The sequence below is a fragment of the Mus caroli genome, chromosome 8 (genome assembly GCF_900094665.2).
Source record: "Mus caroli chromosome 8, CAROLI_EIJ_v1.1, whole genome shotgun sequence".
Taxonomy (NCBI): domain Eukaryota; kingdom Metazoa; phylum Chordata; class Mammalia; order Rodentia; family Muridae; genus Mus; species Mus caroli.
This window is the reverse complement of record NC_034577.1, coordinates 12,744,301-12,754,372: the sequence shown is the minus strand read 5'-3', so window position 1 is coordinate 12,754,372 and position 10,072 is coordinate 12,744,301. Positions and strand designations below refer to the sequence as shown.

Sequence of the window (10,072 nt, the reverse complement as noted above, 5' to 3'; positions counted from 1 at the left end):
TGCTGTCCAGTGGCTCTGTGAGTCCTCTTCACTAATGCCAGGCTGCCTGGCTTGCTGTGATGCTCCATGTTTCCAGAGAATTTGGAGTGTCTATCATGCTCACATTGAATGAGGAACATTTTCAATGTATGAAGAGTTCTTGGTAGAAGAAGTTAAGACTAGAAAGATTTTGCAGGCAGTCATTATGTTTCTATTCATGAGAAAATCTGAAATTCATGTTTTCCCGAAAATTGCTGTTTGTGTTTTTCCCTTGCACTTCATTGTGAAAATTCTAATTACAGCCATATAGGGAACCATACTACTCATGGATACTGACACAGTGTTCCACACGTATCCCTGAGAACAGTTTAAACGGGCTGCTGGCCCATATAGCTCATGAAGACAGGATTCTTCNTTGGCGAGTGATTCTTCAAAAGTCGCATCCCAGATCTAGCATCTNAAGCCTAATTACCACTAGGCCTACTGGTGCACATCTGTCACCCCGGCTATTTGGAAGGTTCCTGCAGGAGGATCCCAGGCTGGTGTGAGCTTCAGGTGAATTCCAGGCCAGCCTAGTGAACCATGTCTCGAAGAAAAAGATGAAAGGTGGTTGTCATTATAGTGTTCTCTCTAGAATGTGCCAAGCCTTACATTCAACCCTTTTGCTACAAAATAATAAATTAGTAGCCAATTCATTAATTACATTAAATGCCAGAGCATCTTTATGGCTCAGCACTAGAGAGAATATGGCCCTTCATTCAAGCCCTGAGCTGAAAAGAAAAATAATTAAATGAAATAAAAAGAAACAATAAACAGAAAGTTCTATATGTAAGCCACCTCTGCGCAATATGTTATTACTTTTTCTTATAAATATCATTCCATGAAATGTTGTATTTACATTTATGAGCTAACATATACAAAGAATGGCTCACAACTCTCTTGTATCATNTTCTAAGATAAAATAGACACTATTTGTGTTTTTGATAGAACTATACTATTGTATTCACTTGCTTTTCATGAGACAAGTATTTACTGAATCTGTGTTATGTAGGTGCTCCTGAGTAGTTTTCATTGTGTTTAAATATAAGATAAACCCATTATTGTGAAGCAGACAAATGGATGGAGTTCAGAGGCTTCTGTAAGCATAATACTGTTATCTAAACATATGCAGTGAGAAAGAAATTCACCTGAGTATACCGGGCATGTTCACATTGAAANTGGGGTTGGGGGTTGAGTGGACCTCATCATTCAAGGAAGCAGAAGGGTTCAGGTAGACAGGGTTAGAAGTGATAAGCAGAGGCTGAGGACAGCACAGGAATTTGAGGTTCAGAGCACCCCATGGAGACTAACTGACCCTGACAGTGGTAGCATCCAAGAATTTTCCCCCAGTGCAGAACAGAGCAAAGCTCAAATGTTTTTCTGCAAGCTGGGTTTACAAGTCAAGGCCTCACAGTGTTCAAGGTGGCTAAGATTTTTTAAAGGTCACTAGCTATTAGCTAGAGTGGGAGACAGAGCTGTAGTCCCAGCATGTGGCTGTTAGCCAAGGAGCAAGGAAACATCNTTCAGGCTTCCAAGGGAGAGACATCCAAGAAGACTGGAGAGAAAACAAAATTTAGTCAGAGATTAAACAGCTGAGTTAAAGACTGTTAAAGGCTCGGGCTCATACTTAACAAGGTCACATGGTCTTGTTGCAAACNCCTATTTCCCCAGCATCCCTTTTCAAGGGGAAGACAACTTTAAGCCCAGCCCCAGGGAGACAGAGGAAGATTTCTAGGTTCGAGGTCAACATGGGCAGTCCCAGGTGAACCATGGGTACACTAAAGAAACCCCGACTTAAAAAAATAGATGAGGGGGGACAGCCTCTTTCTATTTACTCAGTAAACATCTCAGAAACAAGACTAGAAAATTAAAACAGACAGTTAGTGAATATTGATAGACCCTCTATCCCCTTCTCCTCTGTTATGTCTGTCTGTTTATAATTCTTTTTCAATAGAAACGCTATGGTGAATGTTCTTTCAGCCTTGTTTAACTTGCTCACCCACATGCCACCAGCAGTGATATTTCCATCACTTATATTCGGGTCACCAATAGTTTTTAGCTTTAACTTTTTCCTTCTTCTTTTTTGTCACTATAGAAATGATATTAAAAGCACTCACATGTGTATCACACACCCTCACATGGTCCTGAAGCCCTATAAGGGGTCCAAATAGAAGTAGTTATTCAACNCCTTCTATTCTTAGACTAAAATGTAATGATTGTAAATAGGAAAGAGCCCAGTGAATGGTTAGTGGGGTGGGAAAATGGTCTGAGGATGAGAAATCCCTCATCAGAAGATGCAGGGTCTCTCAGCTCCATCATCCCATCCGGGAGAGTGTTGTTTTCTTTCTGATACTGGGATTGCTTCCTTTACAAGAGCAGTTGAGATTTTCTTTCAACTGCTGTTTTTCTTCTTGTCTTAATTCACAATAGTTAGGGGTATGCTTCTGGAGTGTAATGTTCACAATCCCATGTCTGGAAGCAGAGCTCAGATGTACTAGTAGCCTCTGTCGTCTCCAAACATGTGAGTCAGCTTGGCCACATGGGCCCTTGAGCAGGTTCTCACTGTGACTGAAGGGCATATTTGGGACAGCCTGCCTTCTGTGCTAAGTTGCCAACACACTGTCACTGTCCAAGAAGCCATCATTATAATGAATGGACCAGTCTCGTTTTACAGAAAGGAGCCCGAGCTGAACATGAAATGGCAATTTGATGATGTGTGGTGAAGATTCAAGGATTTCTACAGTGAAGAAGACAATTAGACTGCAGAGTCATTAAACTCCGCATCCTGGCTACAGTCGTCCCCGGGCTACTTTACTTTACAGTCACTNTTTTTTGACATACAGCAAGAGAATGGCTTCAGTTTTGCAATGTAGAATNAGTTTATGAATCACNTTAAATGTTGCTCCTGCAAAGACATCAAGATAATCTCACCTGAGATTCCTCACAANGTTCCTGTAGGAACCCAGAGAATNGACAGCTAGAGAGTAGAATTCTTGTTTTTATTTTCAAATCTGAGTATGATTTATATGTCTCCTTCTAGATGAGGCTTAGTCTCAAAATGTTGATTGCAGAATTAATTTGCTTACAAGAGTTATCACAGATGGTGCTAATTGGTAAATTCTGGTAAATTTTGCTGCATTGCTACAAACCCCCAACATAGACAGGAACAACTGTGTTGTTCCTCTCCATGTAGCAGAGGAACTTAAGCNTTTTGATGAAAATACTGGTGCTGGTANCATTAAGAAGCAGGCAGGTCACATGNTGCTGCTGCAGGGAGTTCAGGGATGTTGTGTGNCTTCCTCTGTAATACGTGAACATGCATTTAATTGATATCACTGTAGGAAGAGGGGCTATAACATGCTTTCTGATGGCTCGTGAAGGGGAGGAGGTATGTGTTCACAACTGAGCAAGGAAGGAAAAAGTACAAAATGCACATGCAAATAAGAGGGATAGTTATTGTCATTTTGATGAAAAATACATGTATTTTTAAAAGTTCCTTTTGTTCAGTATTTAGAAAAGACTATTGCTAAGTTGGAATACAGGTTTTGGTGCATCTGGGGTCAGTTTATCATTAATGCAAATATGTTCTCAGGAACTGAGATAATTGTGCTTTATCTTAATATGAAACAAAAATTTTACCATTGTGCAAATTTACTTAAATTTAGCTTTCCAAGAATCATTTTAAAATCAATCAATAGCATTAAAAGATCATGAATTATTCTGTATCTGTGTATTTGTATATGTATATATGTGTGTGTTTATGTGTGTGTATGTTTGTTTATGTGTGTACATATGTGCATTTTTATGTGTGTGCATCTTTGCATGTGTGTATTGAGCCGGGGATTGAACCTAGGTTTTGGTACCTGCTACACAGTTGCACCGCTGCTCAGCTGGGCCTTCAGGTTTCTTTTTATTATTGCTTTGTTTTGGTTAATCAGGGTCTCACTAAACTGACTGTTCTGGTATGCAACTCACTATATATAGTTCTGGGATGCTTTGAACTGTGGTCCTCCTGTCCAGCTTCCTGAGAAGATGGGCTTACAAGGCTGAACCAGATGTCTTTCTTTTACATTTTAAGATCACTGACAAAGCCAACAATACAGATCTAAGATAAAGACAAAGTAAAGGGGAAAGAAATTAAAATCTGAAGGTCTGCGATTGGCTCTCACTCTCTTGCTCAGGGAACTTTGTTGAATGGTTGACTGACTTTGTGTCTTGCAGTAAGAGCCAACAACATCATAAGAAAATTACAGATACCAATTATAAGCCTGTGAATATACATTGAGTAGAAACCATGGTGCAAACATGACATTTAGCAAAGCCCTTTAAAACATTTGTATTTTACCTTAAGGATTTATTCATGTTTTTATGTTTCTGTGCATGTGCCTGACTATATGTATATGGACCATTCTTATGAAATGCTCATGGGATCTGGGAATCTGAAACAGGGCAGCATCAGATACCAGAAGCTCAAGCTACAGGGAGTGGTGAGCCTCCTTGTTGGTGCTGGGAAACAAACCCATATCCCCTGTAAGAACACCAAGAGCTCTTAAGCACTGAGCCTCCTCTCCAATGCTGTGAGTTAAATTAATTCTGTTATGCTGTACTTAATGGCCCTCAGAGTGCTGGCAGGCATGATTCTCTCTGTGGGTTATCATCCTGCAGTCCACCTCTCTACAGAAAGCTTCAGGACATTAAGAACAATCACTTTAGAAAAGAACTTCTTAGTGCTTAAAGTTCCACCTATAAGAAGCAGCAGGCTATGGTTTTGTGGATGAATGACCAATGGAAGGTGTAAAACTGCCCATTGTNAGCTGTCCATCTCGACCCACACATTCAGAAGCAGGGGTTCCCTTAACTGGGTATTGATGGTGTGCAGTGTGCTTGGAGACAGCTCTGGCATGTGGAAGCTGTTTATACCAAGCTTCTGCCCTTAAGGCCTCCCTGACTTCTCTTTGCAAAAGGACATTAATGGGGCAAAATGTTAAAGGACAAAGTAAAACATAATTGAAAGATGGCTGGTCTAAATCAGAAAAAAAAATCATGGGCACAATGAGTTTATTTATATCATTGTGTAGTTTTAAAACTTATGCATAGTCTTATGTATTGTCCTGTTTTACAATGTACATAGTTTTGTTTTGTGTTTTGAGACAGGGTCTCACTATGTAGAACAGGCTGGCCTCAAACTCATAGAGGTCTGCCTGCCACTGCCTGCCACTGCCTGCCTGTTGCTGAGTGCTGGGATTAAAAGTTTGAGCCAGCTATATTATAATGTATCATTATGTGTGTGTTATATATTATATATAATATTCATATTATATAATACAAAACTGCCCTCTAAATTCCTATCTTTTTAACCATAGATAAGGGCAGTTTGACAGTCTGTGTGTTTAGCAGAATAATAGAGTCTCTCACATCTGGGGCCTGTGAGCTCCCAGATCATAGGTTCTTGGAAAATTTTGAAGTACCAGGTATGTGTNTTCTCCCATGCATCAGGCATTCAATCTAATTAGAAAGTGGTTGATCACGCCCATAGCATTTTCTCATTATTGCATTTTTAGGTATATCTTAGCACCCCTCATTATTATTGTAGTTTCCAGAGTGAGGTTTTTCACTGTAGGGCTGGTGGGAGCTCGTACTGAGCAGACTAGTTCACAGGCTGATTCACAGAGTGGACAGCATATCACCTAATGAATTTGAGTGCACTGCCTAATGATTTAAAGACCAGTTATTATTTTTTACTTGTTTTTAGTCATCATCACTACCACCCTGGTGCTAATTGTCTCTTTGCCAAATCTCCATTCTGGTGGGAACTTCATAGATAAACAGGGGCTTCTATGCATTGGGTATCAATCAGTTCATCAGTCATAGAATATATCCTGCCACTGTGTCAGAAAACTGGGGTGTTTGTTGGATTTGAAACAAGTTCACATTCACTAGTTTCCACAATGATGCCAACCACCTCATTGTCCACCCTCTATAGTTCTGCAGATATCTAAGCATCTTACATCATTCCCAAACCTTCATCATGGACAATAGTTGGCGCTGATGAGATGATAGGCTCCAAGGAGTTCTTCATATTGGCACAAGTCAGAACCAGCAGAGGAGAGAGTTCTGCTTTGGTCAGAGGCAGTAGTCACCAAGTACTCTAGGCTGTGAGAATCAGTGATGTTTCCTGCTTATCTTGTGTCTTTCCCACTTTCATGATGACATGCTATTTACTTATTTGGTACACCTTTTATCCTTCTTTCTAGCAGTGTGGCACATTGTAGATATTCATCAAACCTTAGTAAATCAGAAGAAAATGAGTTAATGTGAATTACTAAGACATGAAAGGTTCATCTCGTGGTATTAAATGGGAGCAGTGGATTCAGAATCATTTTTCTGAAAAAGCTCAGCAAGGAGGGGGTGGTCCTTATGTCTCACACATACATATGAATAAGGACAAATATTCACATGCACAATCTTATTAAATATCCATCTTCCTTTCCATTACACATATCCTGCAGCAATTCACACAATGGAACTGTCAGTGAGGCAGGCATAGAGACACAGTGTTATTTATTCATGACCACTATGATGGCAGTTTGTAAGAAAATGGCCCCATGGACTCATAGGGAGTGGCACTATTAGGAGGTGTGTTCTTGTTGGAATAGGTTTGGTGATGTTGGAGGAAGTTGTGCCTGGGGATGGATTTTGAAGACTCAGATGCTCAAGCCTGAGGCATTGGGGCATTCTATTCCTGATGCCTGCCTGTCTGAGGCCAGATGCAGAGCTCTCAGCTTCTTCTCCAGCACCAAGCTTGCCTGCATCTTGCCCTTCTCCCTGCCATAATGATAATAGACTAAATTTCTCAACTATAAGCCAGCTCCAATTAAATGATTTTCTTTATAAGAGTTGCTGTGATCATGGTGTCTCTTGAGAGCACTAGAAACCCTAAGAAAGATGACTACTTAGCAAGAATATGGGATAAGGATGTCAGAGAATGTAGCATAGTCTCTCCAAAGTGACTGAGCACAACTAGACCTCAATTAAAAATAAGAAAAACTTGCTTGTTTTGCTTAGGAGCTCTACATAGTACATTCTCAGAACATATATGCTCTAAATATTCATACTTTCTCTGGGCCTGGATTTTAACTGGATTGACTTTGCTTGCTTGATNCAGAGGTCAACTGGACATTGATGGTATGAGTTATTAGTAATTGACAGTTGGCTAGCTGGCTTNCTGTCTAACATGAGCACTGGATTTGAGCTCACATTTATGGAGGTGCTCACAGCAGAATAAAGGGGTAGATGAATATAGCAGACACTGGTGTGATTCCTGCTACTAGGAGGAGTTATATGGATGTCACCATCTTCTCAGAACATGGAATGTAAGTACACCATTCCCACAACTTCAGAGCTTTGGTGTGAATAAAGTGAATTAGAATGAAGATCTAAAGAAATACCAAGAAGGAAAGTTATAGTCNTTCCATGGGCCAGAATTAGGCAGAGCATCACAAGTTGGCTTGGTGTCAAAGTGCACACTCAGAATCCTGATCCATGTCTTCTGAGACACTAGCAATGGATATGAAATGTAAGACNACATCATTTAAGAACAACTTGTATAGTTTTTACCAAGGGGCCTTTAAGCCCACCTTTATAACCTCTTACTTCGATTAATCTATGCTTTAAGACCTATCCCCTGTGTAAGTCTAGTACTCTTTCTATCTATTAACATGANGTGGAAAAGCTATCAGTTATTACCACCATGCTCCTACTAATCAGACTATATCATTAAAAATTCATTTATGAAATTCATTACTATGAAAATAACTTTCCATATTATCCTGAAATCTCTGAGGTCCAAAGAGACAACATAAAACCCTGGAAAAGAATAATGTTTTCCATGGGATCATGAGCAGGAGTCCCTAGCCTCTGCAGTGAGGTGTGTGGTCTCAGTAGTTCGCTCTTGTGATGAACGCTGGGATGGCTCTGCTGTGCTAGCATATTGTGCCTTTTGTTGGGAATGCTAGTGACTTTGTTTCACTAACTGTTGGTTTGCCAAGCTGAAGAGAGGGTAGACCAGCATCCTGATACCATGGAAACAGGAGAAGATGATCCTAAAGTCTGTAGACTCACAGATACTACAAGGAAGGGTGGGGAGTTCCATATCTCTCCCTTTCTTACATTTCCCTTACTGGGGAGAATGAAACCTTCAGTGCATCATCAACTTGTGGTCTCTAGGATGTCACAGGTTCTTCTGAGGACTGCTGCAACCAACTGTGACTTTCACCAAGAACTGNCTTGTGAGAAATGATGTGTTCAAAGATGGTTGATTCTGGTGACTAAGTGGCTTTGGGATAGAATGCCCTTCTTCACATAAACACAAGCATTGTGATGTTATGATATCCATTTGGGTTCTGGGAAGGGTAATACTCAGATACAATCCCAGTAGTCTGTGGCCAAAGCAGGAAAATTTCAAGGACATACTAGTCTTCATAGAGAACAGACATCCCTGCATAGGAGACCATGTCTTAAAAAACAAGGCAAAGCATAATTGAAAACAAGAGCTTTCCTTCCCAGAACCCATGCAGGTTGGGGATGTATGGTCAGTTTGCTTGGTCTCAGTCAAAGCCATTTCCCCATGGACAGTGAAACATAAATCTGACCTGAGTTCCATCCTGTCACTCCTGACCCACTAAACTACTTTATAATTCCTCAGAGAAATATTCACTTACAACATCAAGCTCACAGTGTTCCAGAATAGATGTCTGATCCTTGCTCATGTGTGTTTTTCCTGCCCTTTTGTCCATCATCTGCATCATCCCAACCCTCCCAATCTTTCTTTTTTCTTCAGTCTGTCTTCACCTCCACTGACATGTCTTTTTTGTGTTTGGGGTAGATCTCCATTAGTCATTCCCTTTTCTCTCTTCGCCTTCCTCTGAGGTCACTGCTCCTAGCTGTAGGTTCTCTTCATTACCAGCGTTTTAGACTCATCTTTCACACATCCACGGTTTCCCCATTGGTCCTGGCCCTCCCCACCAGGAGAGAATTGTAACCTCAAAGTACTTGAGTAGGGGAGAACAGGGGGTTGGGTTCATATTGCAGAGAGAGTTAACTCTTTCAAGAAGTGTCCTTGTGTCAGATTGCTAAAGCTAGCACTGTGATCAACCTGAGTCNACCATGCCTATGCTTCACTGGCTGTCCTATCCTTGCAACCTGGAAATCCTCCTATAGAAGCAGCTCCATGTGCAGCAGTGTCTCCTGGGGGCTGAGGAAATGAACTCCAGACTGGGTGGAAATACAGGAATTAAGAAAATGTCACCTAACTTGAGGCTGGATTGNCAGTCAGATTTTAACTCATGTTTCATGGATGGTCTATATACAGTAACATTAGGAGACTGTGTCCTGAGAAGGTCCTACAAACCTATAGTGACCCCCCCCAATAATCCCTGTCCCCATTAAGAGAAAAGAAAACACACATCAAGTTAGGGCACATACAAGTTCCTCNGATAACATACATACCTTACATACAAATGCCATGTCTCTGGAGCCCCGGTCTCCACCACAGCCATATGCCTGTCTCATCTCCCAGGAATTAGCATAGGTGAGATAACCACATAGACTACCCATTGTGAGGTAGATGCATCATCACAAATACATCTTCTCTCTTTCTTAGAGCTAATTCTAAAGAAAACCTGATGGTTAGAGTTGTATTGTTTCCAACCAGAAACCCAAGCTTGCTTTATTCTAAAAGATTTCAAATTTTTGCTGTTGCCTTGAACTGTGCTGTCAAAATACACTATTNCTTGAAANTTTCATATTTGTGTTTTAGAGTTCTATGATATTATTTCTCAATAGAAGCTAACTGTTTATAGTCTGTTTGGGAATGCTATTTTATGCCAATTGATTTTAATCTCCAGGACCAGAACACATTGGGAATTCAAAAGATTTTCTAATATTTTATAGGGACCTCAAGGGAATTTCTACAGCAGAGTCAAACATGCGAGCATGTTTGAAAACCCATTTCTTTTCTTTTTATCAAAGATGTTATTGCTTTGGCATGAAGGCC

General features: G+C 40.5%; 1 protein-coding gene and 1 long non-coding RNA gene across 3 annotated transcripts in view; one reads left to right on the top strand and one right to left on the bottom strand.

Annotated features, from left to right (window-relative positions):
- LOC110299737 overlaps positions 1-9,586 on the bottom strand; it is a 16,352-nt gene extending 6,766 nt beyond the window's left edge. The window contains exons 1-3 of one of the 2 annotated variants that reach the window (XR_002378512.1): positions 9,526-9,586; positions 6,027-6,303; positions 179-565 (exon numbers count right to left, since the gene is read on the bottom strand). This is a non-coding gene — a long non-coding RNA (uncharacterized LOC110299737). Of the gene's footprint in view, positions 1-178; positions 566-6,026; positions 6,304-9,525 lie in introns of those variants that run through there. The other variant, XR_002378511.2, reaches the window with a different exon arrangement.
- Csmd1 (CUB and Sushi multiple domains 1) overlaps positions 1-10,072 on the top strand; it is a 1,596,626-nt gene that overhangs the window by 1,071,061 nt on the left and 515,493 nt on the right. The gene's annotated exons all lie outside the window — the stretch shown is intronic.